The sequence below is a fragment of the Somniosus microcephalus genome, unplaced genomic scaffold (assembly GCF_052327205.1).
Source record: "Somniosus microcephalus isolate GS21.2 unplaced genomic scaffold, FLI_Smic_1.0 unresolved_chr2, whole genome shotgun sequence".
Taxonomy (NCBI): Eukaryota; Metazoa; Chordata; class Chondrichthyes; order Squaliformes; family Somniosidae; genus Somniosus; species Somniosus microcephalus.
The window spans coordinates 36,623,009-36,649,315 of NW_028225180.1; the positions used below are offsets into that span (position 1 = coordinate 36,623,009).

The following is a 26,307-nucleotide window of genomic DNA, read 5'->3' on the forward strand; positions in this document are numbered from 1 at the left end:
TTAGTCACAGTGGCGGTGCTTTAAGGTACATGGAGCGATAGTTTCGAGATGATCAGTTGCAACGTTCATGCAGCCCCATGAAACACGAGCATTTCAAGCTGGTCATCCCTGATGTTTCAATAAAACTTTTTGATTTGTGTTGCATATTTGTCACATCTGAATTTTGAAATATATTACATATTCTAGTGTTTACTTAATATATTTTAAAATTTTGCAAGCAAATGTCTGATTCTTTTGATGGGGTATTTTCTAATGTCACTGCTTTTAAGTGTAAGTTTAGGTGTTGTCTTTACTGATAAAAGCAGCGCCCGAACAGGGACTTGAACCCTGGACCCTCAGATTAAAAGTCTGATGCTCTACCGACTGAGCTATCCGGGCTCATGCATGTAAGCTAACACAGCGACATTCACTGGCCGAGATGCAACATTACATCGTTGACATCCTCCTGTACTGATCCCGGCTGCACAGCGCATTTCGCTCACACACCCACACTTCATAAATACCCTTACCGCCACCACGCTCTTTTATGTTTTGTGTTTTGTGAGGCTGCGTGAGTGAAAGTAAAAATCGCGAGCTAACTGCTACTTTAGCGGCAGGGCAAAGATCTGCATAAGATACTTGCTGTATGACCCCGGATAGTTCAGTCAATAAAACATCAGACTTTTAATGTGAGTGTCCAGGATTCAAGGCCCTATTCGAGCGTTGCTTTTATCAGTGAAGACAACAAGTAAATTTACACTTGAAACCGGTGATATTAGAAAATACCCTATTTAAAGAATCAGACGTTTGGTTGCAAAGTTTTAAAATATATTAATAAATACTTATATAAATTATTAATGGAAAATGTAATATATTTCATAATTCAGGTGTCAATGAAGACAACACAAAATTTACACTTGAAAGCAGAGACTTTATAATATACTATGTCAGAAAAGCAGATTTGCTTGCAAAGCTTTAAAGTATATTTACCCCCAGTTCCAGCACACACATTTGAAAGAATTTCTGAATGTGCCTGCTACTTAAATACAATCCACATCTTGGAGGACTGCTAATGTGTTTCCGTTGTTTAAAAAAGGAAAAAGGGATAGACCGAGTAATTACAGACCAGTCAGGCTAATCCTGGTGCTGTGAAAATTATTGGAAAAAATTCTGAAGGCCAGGATAAATCGTCATGTAGAAAGACAAGGAGTAATCAGCGACAGTCAGCATTGATTTGCCAAGGGAAGATCGTGTCTGATTAACTTTGATTGAATTTTTTGAGGAGGCAACAAGGAGGTTCGATAGGGGTAGCGCGTTTGATGTAGTGTATATGGATTTTGGCAAGTCTTTTCATATTCTGCATTTCCTTCTGCATAATCCCATCTGTACAGCGCATTTCTATCACACGCCCACTCTCTGCCTATGGGGCTACGGGAGTGAAAGTAGACACTGACAATCGTCAGTTAACTGCAACTTTAGATTCAGTGCGAAGATGTGCATAACCTGTAAGTAGCAGACCCATCAAAAAATCCTTTCAAATACATGCACTGGTTACTGGGTGAGCAAGAATAAACACGGACGGGGGACCATGCATACAAATCATCAAAACAACCCTGTGCTAAGCGATCCCACAACCAACCGATCAGATCAAAGCACTGCAGTCCTGTGACCATCCAGTCATCAATGGTGGTAGATCTTTAAATAACTAACGGGAGGAGGAGACTCCATGAACATTCCCATCATCAATGATGGTGGAGGCCAGCACGCTGTGCAAAAGATAAGGTTGAAGCATTTGCAACTATCTTCAACCAGAAGTGCCGAGTGAAATGATTCATCTCGGCCACCTCCTGAGGTTCCTACCATCACAGAAGCCAGTCTTCAGCCAATTTGATTCACTCCACGTGATATTAAGAAAGGGCTGAGCGCACTGGATACAACAAAGGCTATGGACTCTAACAACATCCCGGCTGTTCTGCTGATGTCTTGTGCTCCAGAACTAGGCGCACCTCTAGCCAAGCTGTTTCAGTGCAGCTACAACACTGGCATCTACCCGACAATGCAGAAAGCTGCCCAGGTATGTCCTGTCCACAAAAAGCAGGAGAAATCCAATCCAGCCAATTACTGCCCCAGCAGTCTACTCTCAGTCATCAGCAAAATGATGGAAGTTGTCATCGACAGTGCTATCAAGTGGCACTTACTCACCAATAACTTGCTCACTGATGCTCAGTTTGGGTTCCGCCAGGACCACTCGGCTCCAGACCTCATTACAGCCTTGGTCCAACCATGGACAAAGGAGCTGAATTCCAGAGGTGAGGTGAGAGTGACTGCCCTTGACATCAAGGCAGCATTTGACCAGGTGTGTGGCATCAAGGAGCCCGATTAAAATTGAAGTCAATGGGAATCGGAGGGAAAACTCTCCACTGGTTGGAGTCACACCCAGCACAATGGAAGATGGTTGTGGTTGTTGGAGGCCAATCATCTGAGCCACAGGACATCGCTGCAGGAGTTCCTCCGGGCAGTGTCCTAGGTCCAACCATCTTCCCTCCAACATAAGTTCAGTACTGGGGATGTTCGCTGATGTCTGCACAGTGTTCAGTTCCATTCACAACTCCTCAGATAATGAAGCAGCCCGTGCCCACATGCAGCAAGACTTGGACGACATTCAGGCTGGGGCTGATAAGTGACAAGTAACATTTGCGCCACACAAGTGCCCGGCAATGACTATCTGCAACAAAAGAGCCTCTAACCACCACCTCTTCATATTCAACAGCATTATCAATGCCGAATCCCTGAACAAAGACCTGAGCCCTCAGAATAAAAGTCTGATGCGCTATTATTGGATTAATTCAAAATTAAACAGAGAATCATCTGCAACTGCTTTTCTTTCGGCTCCTGCATCAACACCTCTGGTGTCCCACAAGGATCTATCCTTGGCCCCTTCTTATTTCTCATCCACATGCCAGCCCTCAGCAACATCATCTGAAAACACAGTGTCAGTCTCCACATGTATGCGGATAACACCCAGCTCCACCTCACCACCACCTCTCTCAACACCCTCCACGGTTTCTAAATTGTCAGACTGCTAGTCCAGTACTAAATGAGGAGACATTTTCTCCAATTAAATATAGGGAAGACCAAAGCCATTGTTGTCGGTCCCCGCCAGACGGGATGACAGCAGAATGAAATGCAGAATGTGAACGATGTAATGTTCAATATCAGCCACTGGATGTCGCTGTGTTGTGAAAAGAGCGTGAGCCCAGATAGTTCAGTCGGTGAAACATCAGACTTTTAATCTCAGGGTTCAGGTCTTTGTTTGGGTGCTGCTTTTCATTAAAAATTCTCAATTTCGTCTTTCAGACAACCCCGTGAAAAAGAAACCGTTCATGCTGATCTGATTAACGCATTTTAATGATTAGTCACAGTGGCGGTGCTTTAAGGTACATGGAGCGATAGTTTCGAGATGATCAGTTGCAACGTTCATGCAGCCCCATGAAACACGAGCATTTCAAGCTGGTCATCCCTGATGTTTCAATAAAACTTTTTGATTTGTGTTGCATATTTGTCACATCTGAATTTTGAAATATATTACATATTCTAGTGTTTACTTAATATATTTTAAAATTTTGCAAGCAAATGTCTGATTCTTTTAGATGGGGTATTTTCTAATGTCACTGCTTTTAAGTGTAAGTTTAGGTGTTGTCTTTACTGATAAAAGCAGCGCCGAACAGGGACTTGAACCCTGGACCCTCAGATTAAAAGTCTGATGCTCTACCGACTGAGCTATCCGGGCTCATGCATGTAAGCTAACACAGCGACATTCACTGGCCGAGATGCAACATTACATCGTTGACATCCTCCTGTACTGATCCCGGCTGCACAGCGCATTTCGCTCACACACCCACACTTCATAAATACCCTTACCGCCACCACGCTCTTTTATGTTTTGTGTTTTGTGAGGCTGCGTGAGTGAAAGTAAAAATCGCGAGCTAACTGCTACTTTAGCGGCAGGGCAAAGATCTGCATAAGATACTTGCTGTATGACCCCGGATAGTTCAGTCAATAAAACATCAGACTTTTAATGTGAGTGTCCAGGATTCAAGGCCCTATTCGAGCGTTGCTTTTATCAGTGAAGACAACAAGTAAATTTACACTTGAAACCGGTGATATTAGAAAATACCCTATTTAAAGAATCAGACGTTTGGTTGCAAAGTTTTAAAATATATTAATAAATACTTATATAAATTATTAATGGAAAATGTAATATATTTCATAATTCAGGTGTCAATGAAGACAACACAAAATTTACACTTGAAAGCAGAGACTTTATAAAATACTATGTCAGAAAAACAGATTTGCTTGCAAAGCTTTAAAGTATATTTACCCCCAGTTCCAGCACACACATTTGAAAGAATTTCTGAATGTGCCTGCTACTTAAATACAATCCACATCTTGGAGGACTGCTAATGTGTTTCCGTTGTTTATAAAAGGAAAAAGGGATAGACCGAGTAATTACAGACCAGTCAGGCTAATCCTGGTGCTGTGAAAATTATTGGAAAAAATTCTGAAGGCCAGGATAAATCGTCATGTAGAAAGACAAGGAGTAATCAGCGACAGTCAGCATTGATTTGCCAAGGGAAGATCGTGTCTGATTAACTTTGATTGAATTTTTTGAGGAGGCAACAAGGAGGTTCGATAGGGGTAGCGCGTTTGATGTAGTGTATATGGATTTTGGCAAGTCTTTTCATATTCTGCATTTCCTTCTGCATAATCCCATCTGTACAGCGCATTTCTATCACACGCCCACTCTCTGCCTATGGGGCAACGGGAGTGAAAGTAGACACTGACAATCGTCAGTTAACTGCAACTTTAGATTCAGTGCGAAGATGTGCATAACCTGTAAGTAGCAGACCCATCAAAAAATCCTTTCAAATACATGCACTGGTTACTGGGTGAGCAAGAATAAACACGGACGGGGGACCATGCATACAAATCATCAAAACAACCCTGTGCTAAGCGATCCCACAACCAACCGATCAGATCAAAGCACTGCAGTCCTGTGACCATCCAGTCATCAATGGTGGTAGATCTTTAAATAACTAACGGGAGGAGGAGACTCCATGAACATTCCCATCATCAATGATGGTGGAGGCCAGCACGCTGTGCAAAAGATAAGGTTGAAGCATTTGCAACTATCTTCAACCAGAAGTGCCGAGTGAAATGATTCATCTCGGCCACCTCCTGAGGTTCCTACCATCACAGAAGCCAGTCTTCAGCCAATTTGATTCACTCCACGTGATATTAAGAAAGGGCTGAGCGCACTGGATACAACAAAGGCTATGGACTCTAACAACATCCCGGCTGTTCTGCTGATGTCTTGTGCTCCAGAACTAGGCGCACCTCTAGCCAAGCTGTTTCAGTGCAGCTACAACACTGGCATCTACCCGACAATGCAGAAAGCTGCCCAGGTATGTCCTGTCCACAAAAAGCAGGAGAAATCCAATCCAGCCAATTACTGCCCCAGCAGTCTACTCTCAGTCATCAGCAAAATGATGGAAGTTGTCATCGACAGTGCTATCAAGTGGCACTTACTCACCAATAACTTGCTCACTGATGCTCAGTTTGGGTTCCGCCAGGACCACTCGGCTCCAGACCTCATTACAGCCTTGGTCCAACCATGGACAAAGGAGCTGAATTCCAGAGGTGAGGTGAGAGTGACTGCCCTTGACATCAAGGCAGCATTTGACCAGGTGTGTGGCATCAAGGAGCCCGATTAAAATTGAAGTCAATGGGAATCGGAGGGAAAACTCTCCACTGGTTGGAGTCACACCCAGCACAATGGAAGATGGTTGTGGTTGTTGGAGGCCAATCATCTGAGCCACAGGACATCGCTGCAGGAGTTCCTCCGGGCAGTGTCCTAGGTCCAACCATCTTCCCTCCAACATAAGTTCAGTACTGGGGATGTTCGCTGATGACTGCACAGTGTTCAGTTCCATTCACAACTCCTCAGATAATGAAGCAGCCCGTGCCCACATGCAGCAAGACTTGGACGACATTCAGGCTGGGGCTGATAAGTGACAAGTAACATTTGCGCCACACAAGTGCCCGGCAATGACTATCTGCAACAAAAGAGCCTCTAACCACCACCTCTTCATATTCAACAGCATTATCAATGCCGAATCCCTGAACAAAGACCTGAGCCCTCAGAATAAAAGTCTGATGCGCTATTATTGGATTAATTCAAAATTAAACAGAGAATCATCTGCAACTGCTTTTCTTTCGGCTCCTGCATCAACACCTCTGGTGTCCCACAAGGATCTATCCTTGGCCCCTTCTTATTTCTCATCCACATGCCAGCCCTCAGCAACATCATCTGAAAACACAGTGTCAGTCTCCACATGTATGCGGATAACACCCAGCTCCACCTCACCACCACCTCTCTCAACACCCTCCACGGTTTCTAAATTGTCAGACTGCTAGTCCAGTACTGAATGAGGAGACATTTTCTCCAATTAAATATAGGGAAGACCAAAGCCATTGTTGTCGGTCCCCGCCAGACGGGATGACAGCAGAATGAAATGCAGAATGTGAACGATGTAATGTTCAATATCAGCCACTGGATGTCGCTGTGTTGTGAAAAGAGCGTGAGCCCAGATAGTTCAGTCGGTGAAACATCAGACTATTAATCTCAGGGTTCAGGTCTTTGTTTGGGTGCTGCTTTTCATTAAAAATTCTCAATTTCGTCTTTCAGACAACCCCGTGAAAAAGAAACCGTTCATGCTGATCTGATTAACGCATTTTAATGATTAGTCACAGTGGCGGTGCTTTAAGGTACATGGAGCGATAGTTTCGAGATGATCAGTTGCAACGTTCATGCAGCCCCATGAAACACGAGCATTTCAAGCTGGTCATCCCTGATGTTTCAATAAAACTTTTTGATTTGTGTTGCATATTTGTCACATCTGAATTTTGAAATATATTACATATTCTAGTGTTTACTTAATATATTTTAAAATTTTGCAAGCAAATGTCTGATTCTTTTGATGGGGTATTTTCTAATGTCACTGCTTTTAAGTGTAAGTTTAGGTGTTGTCTTTACTGATAAAAGCAGCGCCCGAACAGGGACTTGAACCCTGGACCCTCAGATTAAAAGTCTGATGATCTACCGACTGAGCTATGCGGGCTCATGCATGTAAGCTAACACAGCGACATTCACTGGCCGAGATGCAACATTACATCGTTGACATCCTCCTGTACTGATCCCGGCTGCACAGCGCATTTCGCTCACACACCCACACTTCATAAATACCCTTACCGCCACCACGCTCTTTTATGTTTTGTGTTTTGTGAGGCTGCGTGAGTGAAAGTAAAAATCGCGAGCTAACTGCTACTTTAGCGGCAGGGCAAAGATCTGCATAAGATACTTGCTGTATGACCCCGGATAGTTCAGTCAATAAAACATCAGACTTTTAATGTGAGTGTCCAGGATTCAAGGCCCTATTCGAGCGTTGCTTTTATCAGTGAAGACAACAAGTAAATTTACACTTGAAACCGGTGATATTAGAAAATACCCTATTTAAAGAATCAGACGTTTGGTTGCAAAGTTTTAACATATATTAATAAATACTTATATAAATTATTAATGGAAAATGTAATATATTTCATAATTCAGGTGTCAATGAAGACAACACAAAATTTACACTTGAAAGCAGAGACTTTATAAAATACTATGTCAGAAAAACAGATTTGCTTGCAAAGCTTTAAAGTATATTTACCCCCAGTTCCAGCACACACATTTGAAAGAATTTCTGAATGTGCCTGCTACTTAAATACAATCCACATCTTGGAGGACTGCTAATGTGTTTCCGTTGTTTATAAAAGGAAAAAGGGATAGACCGAGTAATTACAGACCAGTCAGGCTAATCCTGGTGCTGTGAAAATTATTGGAAAAAATTCTGAAGGCCAGGATAAATCGTCATGTAGAAAGACAAGGAGTAATCAGCGACAGTCAGCATTGATTTGCCAAGGGAAGATCGTGTCTGATTAACTTTGATTGAATTTTTTGAGGAGGCAACAAGGAGGTTCGATAGGGGTAGCGCGTTTGATGTAGTGTATATGGATTTTGGCAAGTCTTTTCATATTCTGCATTTCCTTCTGCATAATCCCATCTGTACAGCGCATTTCTATCACACGCCCACTCTCTGCCTATGGGGCAACGGGAGTGAAAGTAGACACTGACAATCGTCAGTTAACTGCAACTTTAGATTCAGTGCGAAGATGTGCATAACCTGTAAGTAGCAGACCCATCAAAAAATCCTTTCAAATACATGCACTGGTTACTGGGTGAGCAAGAATAAACACGGACGGGGGACCATGCATACAAATCATCAAAACAACCCTGTGCTAAGCGATCCCACAACCAACCGATCAGATCAAAGCACTGCAGTCCTGTGACCATCCAGTCATCAATGGTGGTAGATCTTTAAATAACTAACGGGAGGAGGAGACTCCATGAACATTCCCATCATCAATGATGGTGGAGGCCAGCACGCTGTGCAAAAGATAAGGTTGAAGCATTTGCAACTATCTTCAACCAGAAGTGCCGAGTGAAATGATTCATCTCGGCCACCTCCTGAGGTTCCTACCATCACAGAAGCCAGTCTTCAGCCAATTTGATTCACTCCACGTGATATTAAGAAAGGGCTGAGCGCACTGGATACAACAAAGGCTATGGACTCTAACAACATCCCGGCTGTTCTGCTGATGTCTTGTGCTCCAGAACTAGGCGCACCTCTAGCCAAGCTGTTTCAGTGCAGCTACAACACTGGCATCTACCCGACAATGCAGAAAGCTGCCCAGGTATGTCCTGTCCACAAAAAGCAGGAGAAATCCAATCCAGCCAATTACTGCCCCAGCAGTCTACTCTCAGTCATCAGCAAAATGATGGAAGTTGTCATCGACAGTGCTATCAAGTGGCACTTACTCACCAATAACTTGCTCACTGATGCTCAGTTTGGGTTCCGCCAGGACCACTCGGCTCCAGACCTCATTACAGCCTTGGTCCAACCATGGACAAAGGAGCTGAATTCCAGAGGTGAGGTGAGAGTGACTGCCCTTGACATCAAGGCAGCATTTGACCAGGTGTGTGGCATCAAGGAGCCCGAGTAAAATTGAAGTCAATGGGAATCGGAGGGAAAACTCTCCACTGGTTGGAGTCACACCCAGCACAATGGAAGATGGTTGTGGTTGTTGGAGGCCAATCATCTGAGCCACAGGACATCGCTGCAGGAGTTCCTCCGGGCAGTGTCCTAGGTCCAACCATCTTCCCTCCAACATAAGTTCAGAACTGGGGATGTTCGCTGATGACTGCACAGTGTTCAGTTCCATTCACAACTCCTCAGATAATGAAGCAGCCCGTGCCCACATGCAGCAAGACTTGGACGACATTCAGGCTGGGGCTGATAAGTGACAAGTAACATTTGCGCCACACAAGTGCCCGGCAATGACTATCTGCAACAAAAGAGCCTCTAACCACCACCTCTTCATATTCAACAGCATTATCAATGCCGAATCCCTGAACAAAGACCTGAGCCCTCAGAATAAAAGTCTGATGCGCTATTATTGGATTAATTCAAAATTAAACAGAGAATCATCTGCAACTGCTTTTCTTTCGGCTCCTGCATCAACACCTCTGGTGTCCCACAAGGATCTATCCTTGGCCCCTTCTTATTTCTCATCCACATGCCAGCCCTCAGCAACATCATCTGAAAACACAGTGTCAGTCTCCACATGTATGCGGATAACACCCAGATCCACCTCACCACCACCTCTCTCAACACCCTCCACGGTTTCTAAATTGTCAGACTGCTAGTCCAGTACTGAATGAGGAGACATTTTCTCCAATTAAATATAGGGAAGACCAAAGCCATTGTTGTCGGTCCCCGCCAGACGGGATGACAGCAGAATGAAATGCAGAATGTGAACGATGTAATGTTCAATATCAGCCACTGGATGTCGCTGTGTTGTGAAAAGAGCGTGAGCCCAGATAGTTCAGTCGCTGAAACATCAGACTTTTAATCTCAGGGTTCAGGTCTTTGTTTGGGTGCTGCTTTTCATTAAAAATTCTCAATTTCGTCTTTCAGGCAACCCCGTGAAAAAGAAACCGTTCATGCTGATCTGATTAACGCATTTTAATGATTAGTCACAGTGGCGGTGCTTTAAGGTACATGGAGCGATAGTTTCGAGATGATCAGTTGCAACGTTCATGCAGCCCCATGAAACACGAGCATTTCAAGCTGGTCATCCCTGATGTTTCAATAAAACTTTTTGATTTGTGTTGCATATTTGTCACATCTGAATTTTGAAATATATTACATATTCTAGTGTTTACTTAATATATTTTAAAATTTTGCAAGCAAATGTCTGATTCTTTTGATGGGGTATTTTCTAATGTCACTGCTTTTAAGTGTAAGTTTAGGTGTTGTCTTTACTGATAAAAGCAGCGCCCGAACAGGGACTTGAACCCTGGACCCTCAGATTAAAAGTCTGATGCTCTACCGACTGAGCTATCCGGGCTCATGCATGTAAGCTAACACAGCGACATTCACTGGCCGAGATGCAACATTACATCGTTGACATCCTCCTGTACTGATCCCGGCTGCACAGCGCATTTCGCTCACACACCCACACTTCATAAATACCCTTACCGCCACCACGCTCTTTTATGTTTTGTGTTTTGTGAGGCTGCGTGAGTGAAAGTAAAAATCGCGAGCTAACTGCTACTTTAGCGGCAGGGCAAAGATCTGCATAAGATACTTGCTGTATGACCCCGGATAGTTCAGTCAATAAAACATCAGACTTTTAATGTGAGTGTCCAGGATTCAAGGCCCTATTCGAGCGTTGCTTTTATCAGTGAAGACAACAAGTAAATTTACACTTGAAACCGGTGATATTAGAAAATACCCTATTTAAAGAATCAGACGTTTGGTTGCAAAGTTTTAAAATATATTAATAAATACTTATATAAATTATTAATGGAAAATGTAATATATTTCATAATTCAGGTGTCAATGAAGACAACACAAAATTTACACTTGAAAGCAGAGACTTTATAATATACTATGTCAGAAAAGCAGATTTGCTTGCAAAGCTTTAAAGTATATTTACCCCCAGTTCCAGCACACACATTTGAAAGAATTTCTGAATGTGCCTGCTACTTAAATACAATCCACATCTTGGAGGACTGCTAATGTGTTTCCGTTGTTTAAAAAAGGAAAAAGGGATAGACCGAGTAATTACAGACCAGTCAGGCTAATCCTGGTGCTGTGAAAATTATTGGAAAAAATTCTGAAGGCCAGGATAAATCGTCATGTAGAAAGACAAGGAGTAATCAGCGACAGTCAGCATTGATTTGCCAAGGGAAGATCGTGTCTGATTAACTTTGATTGAATTTTTTGAGGAGGCAACAAGGAGGTTCGATAGGGGTAGCGCGTTTGATGTAGTGTATATGGATTTTGGCAAGTCTTTTCATATTCTGCATTTCCTTCTGCATAATCCCATCTGTACAGCGCATTTCTATCACACGCCCACTCTCTGCCTATGGGGCTACGGGAGTGAAAGTAGACACTGACAATCGTCAGTTAACTGCAACTTTAGATTCAGTGCGAAGATGTGCATAACCTGTAAGTAGCAGACCCATCAAAAAATCCTTTCAAATACATGCACTGGTTACTGGGTGAGCAAGAATAAACACGGACGGGGGACCATGCATACAAATCATCAAAACAACCCTGTGCTAAGCGATCCCACAACCAACCGATCAGATCAAAGCACTGCAGTCCTGTGACCATCCAGTCATCAATGGTGGTAGATCTTTAAATAACTAACGGGAGGAGGAGACTCCATGAACATTCCCATCATCAATGATGGTGGAGGCCAGCACGCTGTGCAAAAGATAAGGTTGAAGCATTTGCAACTATCTTCAACCAGAAGTGCCGAGTGAAATGATTCATCTCGGCCACCTCCTGAGGTTCCTACCATCACAGAAGCCAGTCTTCAGCCAATTTGATTCACTCCACGTGATATTAAGAAAGGGCTGAGCGCACTGGATACAACAAAGGCTATGGACTCTAACAACATCCCGGCTGTTCTGCTGATGTCTTGTGCTCCAGAACTAGGCGCACCTCTAGCCAAGCTGTTTCAGTGCAGCTACAACACTGGCATCTACCCGACAATGCAGAAAGCTGCCCAGGTATGTCCTGTCCACAAAAAGCAGGAGAAATCCAATCCAGCCAATTACTGCCCCAGCAGTCTACTCTCAGTCATCAGCAAAATGATGGAAGTTGTCATCGACAGTGCTATCAAGTGGCACTTACTCACCAATAACTTGCTCACTGATGCTCAGTTTGGGTTCCGCCAGGACCACTCGGCTCCAGACCTCATTACAGCCTTGGTCCAACCATGGACAAAGGAGCTGAATTCCAGAGGTGAGGTGAGAGTGACTGCCCTTGACATCAAGGCAGCATTTGACCAGGTGTGTGGCATCAAGGAGCCCGAGTAAAATTGAAGTCAATGGGAATCGGAGGGAAAACTCTCCACTGGTTGGAGTCACACCCAGCACAATGGAAGGTGGTTGTTGGAGGCCAATCATCTGAGCCACAGGACATCGCTGCAGGAGTTCCTCCGGGCAGTGTCCTAGGTCCAACCATCTTCCCTCCAACATAAGTTCAGAACTGGGGATGTTCGCTGATGACTGCACAGTGTTCAGTTCCATTCACAACTCCTCAGATAATGAAGCAGCCCGTGCCCACATGCAGCAAGACTTGGACGACATTCAGGCTGGGGCTGATAAGTGACAAGTAACATTTGCGCCACACAAGTGCCCGGCAATGACTATCTGCAACAAAAGAGCCTCTAACCACCACCTCTTCATATTCAACAGCATTATCAATGCCGAATCCCTGAACAAAGACCTGAGCCCTCAGAATAAAAGTCTGATGCGCTATTATTGGATTAATTCAAAATTAAACAGAGAATCATCTGCAACTGCTTTTCTTTCGGCTCCTGCATCAACACCTCTGGTGTCCCACAAGGATCTATCCTTGGCCCCTTCTTATTTCTCATCCACATGCCAGCCCTCAGCAACATCATCTGAAAACACAGTGTCAGTCTCCACATGTATGCGGATAACACCCAGCTCCACCTCACCACCACCTCTCTCAACACCCTCCACGGTTTCTAAATTGTCAGACTGCTAGTCCAGTACTGAATGAGGAGACATTTTCTCCAATTAAATATAGGGAAGACCAAAGCCATTGTTGTCGGTCCCCGCCAGACGGGATGACAGCAGAATGAAATGCAGAATGTGAACGATGTAATGTTCAATATCAGCCACTGGATGTCGCTGTGTTGTGAAAAGAGCGTGAGCCCAGATAGTTCAGTCGGTGAAACATCAGACTTTTAATCTCAGGGTTCAGGTCTTTGTTTGGGTGCTGCTTTTCATTAAAAATTCTCAATTTCGTCTTTCAGGCAACCCCGTGAAAAAGAAACCGTTCATGCTGATCTGATTAACGCATTTTAATGATTAGTCACAGTGGCCGTGCTTTAAGGTACATGGAGCGATAGTTTCGAGATGATCAGTTGCAACGTTCATGCAGCCCCATGAAACACGAGCATTTCAAGCTGGTCATCCCTGATGTTTCAATAAAACTTTTTGATTTGTGTTGCATATTTGTCACATCTGAATTTTGAAATATATTACATATTCTAGTGTTTACTTAATATATTTTAAAATTTTGCAAGCAAATGTCTGATTCTTTTGATGTGGTATTTTCTAATGTCACTGCTTTTAAGTGTAAGTTTAGGTGTTGTCTTTACTGATAAAAGCAGCGCCCGAACAGGGACTTGAACCCTGGACCCTCAGATTAAAAGTCTGATGCTCTACCGACTGAGCTATCCGGGCTCATGCATGTAAGCTAACACAGCGACATTCACTGGCCGAGATGCAACATTACATCGTTGACATCCTCCTGTACTGATCCCGGCTGCACAGCGCATTTCGCTCACACACCCACACTTCATAAATACCCTTACCGCCACCACGCTCTTTTATGTTTTGTGTTTTGTGAGGCTGCGTGAGTGAAAGTAAAAATCGCGAGCTAACTGCTACTTTAGCGGCAGGGCAAAGATCTGCATAAGATACTTGCTGTATGACCCCGGATAGTTCAGTCAATAAAACATCAGACTTTTAATGTGAGTGTCCAGGATTCAAGGCCCTATTCGAGCGTTGCTTTTATCAGTGAAGACAACAAGTAAATTTACACTTGAAACCGGTGATATTAGAAAATACCCTATTTAAAGAATCAGACGTTTGGTTGCAAAGTTTTAAAATATATTAATAAATACTTATATAAATTATTAATGGAAAATGTAATATATTTCATAATTCAGGTGTCAATGAAGACAACACAAAATTTACACTTGAAAGCAGAGACTTTATAAAATACTATGTCAGAAAAACAGATTTGCTTGCAAAGCTTTAAAGTATATTTACCCCCAGTTCCAGCACACACATTTGAAAGAATTTCTGAATGTGCCTGCTACTTAAATACAATCCACATCTTGGAGGACTGCTAATGTGTTTCCGTTGTTTATAAAAGGAAAAAGGGATAGACCGAGTAATTACAGACCAGTCAGGCTAATCCTGGTGCTGTGAAAATTATTGGAAAAAATTCTGAAGGCCAGGATAAATCGTCATGTAGAAAGACAAGGAGTAATCAGCGACAGTCAGCATTGATTTGCCAAGGGAAGATCGTGTGTGATTAACTTTGATTGAATTTTTTGAGGAGGCAACAAGGAGGTTCGATAGGGGTAGCGCGTTTGATGTAGTGTATATGGATTTTGGCAAGTCTTTTCATATTCTGCATTTCCTTCTGCATAATCCCATCTGTACAGCGCATTTCTATCACACGCCCACTCTCTGCCTATGGGGCTACGGGAGTGAAAGTAGACACTGACAATCGTCAGTTAACTGCAACTTTAGATTCAGTGCGAAGATGTGCATAACCTGTAAGTAGCAGACCCATCAAAAAATCCTTTCAAATACATGCACTGGTTACTGGGTGAGCAAGAATAAACACGGACGGGGGACCATGCATACAAATCATCAAAACAACCCTGTGCTAAGCGATCCCACAACCAACCGATCAGATCAAAGCACTGCAGTCCTGTGACCATCCAGTCATCAATGGTGGTAGATCTTTAAATAACTAACGGGAGGAGGAGACTCCATGAACATTCCCATCATCAATGATGGTGGAGGCCAGCACGCTGTGCAAAAGATAAGGTTGAAGCATTTGCAACTATCTTCAACCAGAAGTGCCGAGTGAAATGATTCATCTCGGCCACCTCCTGAGGTTCCTACCATCACAGAAGCCAGTCTTCAGCCAATTTGATTCACTCCACGTGATATTAAGAAAGGGCTGAGCGCACTGGATACAACAAAGGCTATGGACTCTAACAACATCCCGGCTGTTCTGCTGATGTCTTGTGCTCCAGAACTAGGCGCACCTCTAGCCAAGCTGTTTCAGTGCAGCTACAACACTGGCATCTACCCGACAATGCAGAAAGCTGCCCAGGTATGTCCTGTCCACAAAAAGCAGGAGAAATCCAATCCAGCCAATTACTGCCCCAGCAGTCTACTCTCAGTCATCAGCAAAATGATGGAAGTTGTCATCGACAGTGCTATCAAGTGGCACTTACTCACCAATAACTTGCTCACTGATGCTCAGTTTGGGTTCCGCCAGGACCACTCGGCTCCAGACCTCATTACAGCCTTGGTCCAACCATGGACAAAGGAGCTGAATTCCAGAGGTGAGGTGAGAGTGACTGCCCTTGACATCAAGGCAGCATTTGACCAGGTGTGTGGCATCAAGGAGCCCGAGTAAAATTGAAGTCAATGGGAATCGGAGGGAAAACTCTCCACTGGTTGGAGTCACACCCAGCACAATGGAAGGTGGTTGTTGGAGGCCAATCATCTGAGCCACAGGACATCGCTGCAGGAGTTCCTCCGGGCAGTGTCCTAGGTCCAACCATCTTCCCTCCAACATAAGTTCAGAACTGGGGATGTTCGCTGATGACTGCACAGTGTTCAGTTCCATTCACAACTCCTCAGATAATGAAGCAGCCCGTGCCCACATGCAGCAAGACTTGGACGACATTCAGGCTGGGGCTGATAAGTGACAAGTAACATTTGCGCCACACAAGTGCCCGGCAATGACTATCTGCAACAAAAGAGCCTCTAACCACCACCTCTTCATATTCAACAGCATTATCAATGCCGAATCCCTGAACAAAGACCTGAGCCCTCAGAATAAAAGTCTGATGCGCTATTATTGGATTAATTCAAAATTAAACAGAGAATCATCTGCAACTGCTTTTCTTTCGGCTCCTGCATCAACACCTCTGGTGTCCCACAAGGATCTATCCTTGGCCCCTTCTTATTTCTCATCCACATGCCAGCCCTCAGCAACATCATCTGAAAACACAGTGTCAGTCTCCACATGTATGCGGATAACACCCAGCTCCACCTCACCACCACCTCTCTCAACACCCTCCACGGTTTCTAAATTGTCAGACTGCTAGTCCAGTACTGAATGAGGAGACATTTTCTCCAATTAAATATAGGGAAGACCAAAGCCATTGTTGTCGGTCCCCGCCAGACGGGATGACAGCAGAATGAAATGCAGAATGTGAACGATGTAATGTTCAATATCAGCCACTGGATGTCGCTGTGTTGTGAAAAGAGCGTGAGCCCAGATAGTTCAGTCGGTGAAACATCAGACTTTTAATCTCAGGGTTCAGGTCTTTGTTTGGGTGCTGCTTTTCATTAAAAATTCTCAATTTCGTCTTTCAGGCAACCCCGTGAAAAAGAAACCGTTCATGCTGATCTGATTAACGCATTTTAATGATTAGTCACAGTGGCCGTGCTTTAAGGTACATGGAGCGATAGTTTCGAGATGATCAGTTGCAACGTTCATGCAGCCCCATGAAACACGAGCATTTCAAGCTGGTCATCCCTGATGTTTCAATAAAACTTTTTGATTTGTGTTGCATATTTGTCACATCTGAATTTTGAAATATATTACATATTCTAGTGTTTACTTAATATATTTTAAAATTTTGCAAGCAAATGTCTGATTCTTTTGATGTGGTATTTTCTAATGTCACTGCTTTTAAGTGTAAGTTTAGGTGTTGTCTTTACTGATAAAAGCAGCGCCCGAACAGGGACTTGAACCCTGGACCCTCAGATTAAAAGTCTGATGCTCTACCGACTGAGCTATCCGGGCTCATGCATGTAAGCTAACACAGCGACATTCACTGGCCGAGATGCAACATTACATCGTTGACATCCTCCTGTACTGATCCCGGCTGCACAGCGCATTTCGCTCACACACCCACACTTCATAAATACCCTTACCGCCACCACGCTCTTTTATGTTTTGTGTTTTGTGAGGCTGCGTGAGTGAAAGTAAAAATCGCGAGCTAACTGCTACTTTAGCGGCAGGGCAAAGATCTGCATAAGATACTTGCTGTATGACCCCGGATAGTTCAGTCAATAAAACATCAGACTTTTAATGTGAGTGTCCAGGATTCAAGGCCCTATTCGAGCGTTGCTTTTATCAGTGAAGACAACAAGTAAATTTACACTTGAAACCGGTGATATTAGAAAATACCCTATTTAAAGAATCAGACGTTTGGTTGCAAAGTTTTAAAATATATTAATAAATACTTATATAAATTATTAATGGAAAATGTAATATATTTCATAATTCAGGTGTCAATGAAGACAACACAAAATTTACACTTGAAAGCAGAGACTTTATAAAATACTATGTCAGAAAAACAGATTTGCTTGCAAAGCTTTAAAGTATATTTACCCCCAGTTCCAGCACACACATTTGAAAGAATTTCTGAATGTGCCTGCTACTTAAATACAATCCACATCTTGGAGGACTGCTAATGTGTTTCCGTTGTTTATAAAAGGAAAAAGGGATAGACCGAGTAATTACAGACCAGTCAGGCTAATCCTGGTGCTGTGAAAATTATTGGAAAAAATTCTGAAGGCCAGGATAAATCGTCATGTAGAAAGACAAGGAGTAATCAGCGACAGTCAGCATTGATTTGCCAAGGGAAGATCGTGTCTGATTAACTTTGATTGAATTTTTTGAGGAGGCAACAAGGAGGTTCGATAGGGGTAGCGCGTTTGATGTAGTGTATATGGATTTTGGCAAGTCTTTTCATATTCTGCATTTCCTTCTGCATAATCCCATCTGTACAGCGCATTTCTATCACACGCCCACTCTCTGCCTATGGGGCTACGGGAGTGAAAGTAGACACTGACAATCGTCAGTTAACTGCAACTTTAGATTCAGTGCGAAGATGTGCATAACCTGTAAGTAGCAGACCCATCAAAAAATCCTTTCAAATACATGCACTGGTTACTGGGTGAGCAAGAATAAACACGGACGGGGGACCATGCATACAAATCATCAAAACAACCCTGTGCTAAGCGATCCCACAACCAACCGATCAGATCAAAGCACTGCAGTCCTGTGACCATCCAGTCATCAATGGTGGTAGATCTTTAAATAACTAACGGGAGGAGGAGACTCCATGAACATTCCCATCATCAATGATGGTGGAGGCCAGCACGCTGTGCAAAAGATAAGGTTGAAGCATTTGCAACTATCTTCAACCAGAAGTGCCGAGTGAAATGATTCATCTCGGCCACCTCCTGAGGTTCCTACCATCACAGAAGCCAGTCTTCAGCCAATTTGATTCACTCCACGTGATATTAAGAAAGGGCTGAGCGCACTGGATACAACAAAGGCTATGGACTCTAACAACATCCCGGCTGTTCTGCTGATGTCTTGTGCTCCAGAACTAGGCGCACCTCTAGCCAAGCTGTTTCAGTGCAGCTACAACACTGGCATCTACCCGACAATGCAGAAAGCTGCCCAGGTATGTCCTGTCCACAAAAAGCAGGAGAAATCCAATCCAGCCAATTACTGCCCCAGCAGTCTACTCTCAGTCATCAGCAAAATGATGGAAGTTGTCATCGACAGTGCTATCAAGTGGCACTTACTCACCAATAACTTGCTCACTGATGCTCAGTTTGGGTTCCGCCAGGACCACTCGGCTCCAGACCTCATTACAGCCTTGGTCCAACCATGGACAAAGGAGCTGAATTCCAGAGGTGAGGTGAGAGTGACTGCCCTTGACATCAAGGCAGCATTTGACCAGGTGTGTGGCATCAAGGAGCCCGATTAAAATTGAAGTCAATGGGAATCGGAGGGAAAACTCTCCACTGGTTGGAGTCACACCCAGCACAATGGAAGATGGTTGTGGTTGTTGGAGGCCAATCATCTGAGCCACAGGACATCGCTGCAGGAGTTCCTCCGGGCAGTGTCCTAGGTCCAACCATCTTCCCTCCAACATAAGTTCAGTACTGGGGATGTTCGCTGATGTCTGCACAGTGTTCAGTTCCATTCACAACTCCTCAGATAATGAAGCAGCCCGTGCCCACATGCAGCAAGACTTGGACGACATTCAGGCTGGGGCTGATAAGTGACAAGTAACATTTGCGCCACACAAGTGCCCGGCAATGACTATCTGCAACAAAAGAGCCTCTAACCACCACCTCTTCATATTCAACAGCATTATCAATGCCGAATCCCTGAACAAAGACCTGAGCCCTCAGAATAAAAGTCTGATGCGCTATTATTGGATTAATTCAAAATTAAACAGAGAATCATCTGCAACTGCTTTTCTTTCGGCTCCTGCATCAACACCTCTGGTGTCCCACAAGGATCTATCCTTGGCCCCTTCTTATTTCTCATCCACATGCCAGCCCTCAGCAACATCATCTGAAAACACAGTGTCAGTCTCCACATGTATGCGGATAACACCCAGCTCCACCTCACCACCACCTCTCTCAACACCCTCCACGGTTTCTAAATTGTCAGACTGCTAGTCCAGTACTAAATGAGGAGACATTTTCTCCAATTAAATATAGGGAAGACCAAAGCCATTGTTGTCGGTCCCCGCCAGACGGGATGACAGCAGAATGAAATGCAGAATGTGAACGATGTAATGTTCAATATCAGCCACTGGATGTCGCTGTGTTGTGAAAAGAGCGTGAGCCCAGATAGTTCAGTCGGTGAAACATCAGACTTTTAATCTCAGGGTTCAGGTCTTTGTTTGGGTGCTGCTTTTCATTAAAAATTCTCAATTTCGTCTTTCAGACAACCCCGTGAAAAAGAAACCGTTCATGCTGATCTGATTAACGCATTTTAATGATTAGTCACAGTGGCGGTGCTTTAAGGTACATGGAGCGATAGTTTCGAGATGATCAGTTGCAACGTTCATGCAGCCCCATGAAACACGAGCATTTCAAGCTGGTCATCCCTGATGTTTCAATAAAACTTTTTGATTTGTGTTGCATATTTGTCACATCTGAATTTTGAAATATATTACATATTCTAGTGTTTACTTAATATATTTTAAAATTTTGCAAGCAAATGTCTGATTCTTTTAGATGGGGTATTTTCTAATGTCACTGCTTTTAAGTGTAAGTTTAGGTGTTGTCTTTACTGATAAAAGCAGCGCCGAACAGGGACTTGAACCCTGGACCCTCAGATTAAAAGTCTGATGCTCTACCGACTGAGCTATCCGGGCTCATGCATGTAAGCTAACACAGCGACATTCACTGGCCGAGATGCAACATTACATCGTTGACATCCTCCTGTACTGATCCCGGCTGCACAGCGCATTTCGCTCACACACCCACACTTCATAAATACCCTTACCGCCACCACGCTCTTTTATGTTTTGTGTTTTGTGAGGCTGCGTGAGTGAAAGTAAAAATCGCGAGCTAACTGCTACTTTAGCGGCAGGGCAAAGATCTGCATAAGATACTTGCTGTATGACCCCGGATAGTTCAGTCAATAAAACATCAGACTTTTAATGTGAGTGTCCAGGATTCAAGGCCCTATTCGAGCGTTGCTTTTATCAGTGAAGACAACAAGTAAATTTACACTTGAAACCGGTGATATTAGAAAATACCCTATTTAAAGAATCAGACGTTTGGTTGCAAAGTTTTAAAATATATTAATAAATACTTATATAAATTATTAATGGAAAATGTAATATATTTCATAATTCAGGTGTCAATGAAGACAACACAAAATTTACACTTGAAAGCAGAGACTTTATAAAATACTATGTCAGAAAAACAGATTTGCTTGCAAAGCTTTAAAGTATATTTACCCCCAGTTCCAGCACACACATTTGAAAGAATTTCTGAATGTGCCTGCTACTTAAATACAATCCACATCTTGGAGGACTGCTAATGTGTTTCCGTTGTTTATAAAAGGAAAAAGGGATAGACCGAGTAATTACAGACCAGTCAGGCTAATCCTGGTGCTGTGAAAATTATTGGAAAAAATTCTGAAGGCCAGGATAAATCGTCATGTAGAAAGACAAGGAGTAATCAGCGACAGTCAGCATTGATTTGCCAAGGGAAGATCGTGTCTGATTAACTTTGATTGAATTTTTTGAGGAGGCAACAAGGAGGTTCGATAGGGGTAGCGCGTTTGATGTAGTGTATATGGATTTTGGCAAGTCTTTTCATATTCTGCATTTCCTTCTGCATAATCCCATCTGTACAGCGCATTTCTATCACACGCCCACTCTCTGCCTATGGGGCAACGGGAGTGAAAGTAGACACTGACAATCGTCAGTTAACTGCAACTTTAGATTCAGTGCGAAGATGTGCATAACCTGTAAGTAGCAGACCCATCAAAAAATCCTTTCAAATACATGCACTGGTTACTGGGTGAGCAAGAATAAACACGGACGGGGGACCATGCATACAAATCATCAAAACAACCCTGTGCTAAGCGATCCCACAACCAACCGATCAGATCAAAGCACTGCAGTCCTGTGACCATCCAGTCATCAATGGTGGTAGATCTTTAAATAACTAACGGGAGGAGGAGACTCCATGAACATTCCCATCATCAATGATGGTGGAGGCCAGCACGCTGTGCAAAAGATAAGGTTGAAGCATTTGCAACTATCTTCAACCAGAAGTGCCGAGTGAAATGATTCATCTCGGCCACCTCCTGAGGTTCCTACCATCACAGAAGCCAGTCTTCAGCCAATTTGATTCACTCCACGTGATATTAAGAAAGGGCTGAGCGCACTGGATACAACAAAGGCTATGGACTCTAACAACATCCCGGCTGTTCTGCTGATGTCTTGTGCTCCAGAACTAGGCGCACCTCTAGCCAAGCTGTTTCAGTGCAGCTACAACACTGGCATCTACCCGACAATGCAGAAAGCTGCCCAGGTATGTCCTGTCCACAAAAAGCAGGAGAAATCCAATCCAGCCAATTACTGCCCCAGCAGTCTACTCTCAGTCATCAGCAAAATGATGGAAGTTGTCATCGACAGTGCTATCAAGTGGCACTTACTCACCAATAACTTGCTCACTGATGCTCAGTTTGGGTTCCGCCAGGACCACTCGGCTCCAGACCTCATTACAGCCTTGGTCCAACCATGGACAAAGGAGCTGAATTCCAGAGGTGAGGTGAGAGTGACTGCCCTTGACATCAAGGCAGCATTTGACCAGGTGTGTGGCATCAAGGAGCCCGATTAAAATTGAAGTCAATGGGAATCGGAGGGAAAACTCTCCACTGGTTGGAGTCACACCCAGCACAATGGAAGATGGTTGTGGTTGTTGGAGGCCAATCATCTGAGCCACAGGACATCGCTGCAGGAGTTCCTCCGGGCAGTGTCCTAGGTCCAACCATCTTCCCTCCAACATAAGTTCAGTACTGGGGATGTTCGCTGATGACTGCACAGTGTTCAGTTCCATTCACAACTCCTCAGATAATGAAGCAGCCCGTGCCCACATGCAGCAAGACTTGGACGACATTCAGGCTGGGGCTGATAAGTGACAAGTAACATTTGCGCCACACAAGTGCCCGGCAATGACTATCTGCAACAAAAGAGCCTCTAACCACCACCTCTTCATATTCAACAGCATTATCAATGCCGAATCCCTGAACAAAGACCTGAGCCCTCAGAATAAAAGTCTGATGCGCTATTATTGGATTAATTCAAAATTAAACAGAGAATCATCTGCAACTGCTTTTCTTTCGGCTCCTGCATCAACACCTCTGGTGTCCCACAAGGATCTATCCTTGGCCCCTTCTTATTTCTCATCCACATGCCAGCCCTCAGCAACATCATCTGAAAACACAGTGTCAGTCTCCACATGTATGCGGATAACACCCAGCTCCACCTCACCACCACCTCTCTCAACACCCTCCACGGTTTCTAAATTGTCAGACTGCTAGTCCAGTACTGAATGAGGAGACATTTTCTCCAATTAAATATAGGGAAGACCAAAGCCATTGTTGTCGGTCCCCGCCAGACGGGATGACAGCAGAATGAAATGCAGAATGTGAACGATGTAATGTTCAATATCAGCCACTGGATGTCGCTGTGTTGTGAAAAGAGCGTGAGCCCAGATAGTTCAGTCGGTGAAACATCAGACTATTAATCTCAGGGTTCAGGTCTTTGTTTGGGTGCTGCTTTTCATTAAAAATTCTCAATTTCGTCTTTCAGACAACCCCGTGAAAAAGAAACCGTTCATGCTGATCTGATTAACGCATTTTAATGATTAGTCACAGTGGCGGTGCTTTAAGGTACATGGAGCGATAGTTTCGAGATGATCAGTTGCAACGTTCATGCAGCCCCATGAAACACGAGCATTTCAAGCTGGTCATCCCTGATGTTTCAATAAAACTTTTTGATTTGTGTTGCATATTTGTCACATCTGAATTTTGAAATATATTACATATTCTAGTGTTTACTTAATATATTTTAAAATTTTGCAAGCAAATGTCTGATTCTTTTGATGGGGTATTTTCTAATGTCACTGCTTTTAAGTGTAAGTTTAGGTGTTGTCTTTACTGATAAAAGCAGCGCCCGAACAGGGACTTGAACCCTGGACCCTCAGATTAAAAGTCTGATGATCTACCGACTGAGCTATGCGGGCTCATGCATGTAAGCTAACACAGCGACATTCACTGGCCGAGATGCAACATTACATCGTTGACATCCTCCTGTACTGATCCCGGCTGCACAGCGCATTTCGCTCACACACCCACACTTCATAAATACCCTTACCGCCACCACGCTCTTTTATGTTTTGTGTTTTGTGAGGCTGCGTGAGTGAAAGTAAAAATCGCGAGCTAACTGCTACTTTAGCGGCAGGGCAAAGATCTGCATAAGATACTTGCTGTATGACCCCGGATAGTTCAGTCAATAAAACATCAGACTTTTAATGTGAGTGTCCAGGATTCAAGGCCCTATTCGAGCGTTGCTTTTATCAGTGAAGACAACAAGTAAATTTACACTTGAAACCGGTGATATTAGAAAATACCCTATTTAAAGAATCAGACGTTTGGTTGCAAAGTTTTAACATATATTAATAAATACTTATATAAATTATTAATGGAAAATGTAATATATTTCATAATTCAGGTGTCAATGAAGACAACACAAAATTTACACTTGAAAGCAGAGACTTTATAAAATACTATGTCAGAAAAACAGATTTGCTTGCAAAGCTTTAAAGTATATTTACCCCCAGTTCCAGCACACACATTTGAAAGAATTTCTGAATGTGCCTGCTACTTAAATACAATCCACATCTTGGAGGACTGCTAATGTGTTTCCGTTGTTTAAAAAAGGAAAAAGGGATAGACCGAGTAATTACAGACCAGTCAGGCTAATCCTGGTGCTGTGAAAATTATTGGAAAAAATTCTGAAGGCCAGGATAAATCGTCATGTAGAAAGACAAGGAGTAATCAGCGACAGTCAGCATTGATTTGCCAAGGGAAGATCGTGTCTGATTAACTTTGATTGAATTTTTTGAGGAGGCAACAAGGAGGTTCGATAGGGGTAGCGCGTTTGATGTAGTGTATATGGATTTTGGCAAGTCTTTTCATATTCTGCATTTCCTTCTGCATAATCCCATCTGTACAGCGCATTTCTATCACACGCCCACTCTCTGCCTATGGGGCTACGGGAGTGAAAGTAGACACTGACAATCGTCAGTTAACTGCAACTTTAGATTCAGTGCGAAGATGTGCATAACCTGTAAGTAGCAGACCCATCAAAAAATCCTTTCAAATACATGCACTGGTTACTGGGTGAGCAAGAATAAACACGGACGGGGGACCATGCATACAAATCATCAAAACAACCCTGTGCTAAGCGATCCCACAACCAACCGATCAGATCAAAGCACTGCAGTCCTGTGACCATCCAGTCATCAATGGTGGTAGATCTTTAAATAACTAACGGGAGGAGGAGACTCCATGAACATTCCCATCATCAATGATGGTGGAGGCCAGCACGCTGTGCAAAAGATAAGGTTGAAGCATTTGCAACTATCTTCAACCAGAAGTGCCGAGTGAAATGATTCATCTCGGCCACCTCCTGAGGTTCCTACCATCACAGAAGCCAGTCTTCAGCCAATTTGATTCACTCCACGTGATATTAAGAAAGGGCTGAGCGCACTGGATACAACAAAGGCTATGGACTCTAACAACATCCCGGCTGTTCTGCTGATGTCTTGTGCTCCAGAACTAGGCGCACCTCTAGCCAAGCTGTTTCAGTGCAGCTACAACACTGGCATCTACCCGACAATGCAGAAAGCTGCCCAGGTATGTCCTGTCCACAAAAAGCAGGAGAAATCCAATCCAGCCAATTACTGCCCCAGCAGTCTACTCTCAGTCATCAGCAAAATGATGGAAGTTGTCATCGACAGTGCTATCAAGTGGCACTTACTCACCAATAACTTGCTCACTGATGCTCAGTTTGGGTTCCGCCAGGACCACTCGGCTCCAGACCTCATTACAGCCTTGGTCCAACCATGGACAAAGGAGCTGAATTCCAGAGGTGAGGTGAGAGTGACTGCCCTTGACATCAAGGCAGCATTTGACCAGGTGTGTGGCATCAAGGAGCCCGAGTAAAATTGAAGTCAATGGGAATCGGAGGGAACACTCTCCACTGGTTGGAGTCACACCCAGCACAATGGAAGATGGTTGTGGTTGTTGGAGGCCAATCATCTGAGCCACAGGACATCGCTGCAGAAGTTCCTCCGGGCAGTGTCCTAGGTCCAACCATCTTCCCTCCAACATAAGTTCAGAACTGGGGATGTTCGCTGATGACTGCACAGTGTTCAGTTCCATT

The 26,307-nt window shown here is 43.7% G+C and overlaps 8 non-coding genes across 8 annotated transcripts; all 8 read right to left on the reverse strand.

Moving 5' to 3' along the window:
- Nucleotides 1-305: 305 nt before the first annotated feature.
- trnak-uuu (transfer RNA lysine (anticodon UUU)) lies at nt 306-378 on the reverse strand. The gene has a single exon. It is a non-coding gene; the product is annotated as a tRNA-Lys (tRNA).
- Nucleotides 379-3,695: 3,317 nt separating this feature from the next.
- Nucleotides 3,696-3,769, reverse strand: trnak-uuu (transfer RNA lysine (anticodon UUU)). The gene has a single exon. It is a non-coding gene; the product is annotated as a tRNA-Lys (tRNA).
- A 3,318-nt stretch (nt 3,770-7,087) lies between these two features.
- On the reverse strand, nt 7,088-7,160 carry trnak-uuu (transfer RNA lysine (anticodon UUU)). The gene has a single exon. It is a non-coding gene; the product is annotated as a tRNA-Lys (tRNA).
- Nucleotides 7,161-10,478: 3,318 nt separating this feature from the next.
- On the reverse strand, nt 10,479-10,551 carry trnak-uuu (transfer RNA lysine (anticodon UUU)). The gene has a single exon. It is a non-coding gene; the product is annotated as a tRNA-Lys (tRNA).
- Nucleotides 10,552-13,863: 3,312 nt separating this feature from the next.
- trnak-uuu (transfer RNA lysine (anticodon UUU)) lies at nt 13,864-13,936 on the reverse strand. Its single transcript has one exon. It is a non-coding gene; the product is annotated as a tRNA-Lys (tRNA).
- A 3,312-nt stretch (nt 13,937-17,248) lies between these two features.
- trnak-uuu (transfer RNA lysine (anticodon UUU)) lies at nt 17,249-17,321 on the reverse strand. The gene has a single exon. It is a non-coding gene; the product is annotated as a tRNA-Lys (tRNA).
- Nucleotides 17,322-20,638: 3,317 nt separating this feature from the next.
- On the reverse strand, nt 20,639-20,712 carry trnak-uuu (transfer RNA lysine (anticodon UUU)). The gene has a single exon. It is a non-coding gene; the product is annotated as a tRNA-Lys (tRNA).
- Nucleotides 20,713-24,030: 3,318 nt separating this feature from the next.
- Nucleotides 24,031-24,103, reverse strand: trnak-uuu (transfer RNA lysine (anticodon UUU)). Its single transcript has one exon. It is a non-coding gene; the product is annotated as a tRNA-Lys (tRNA).
- Between the last annotated feature and the right edge of the window lie 2,204 nt (nt 24,104-26,307).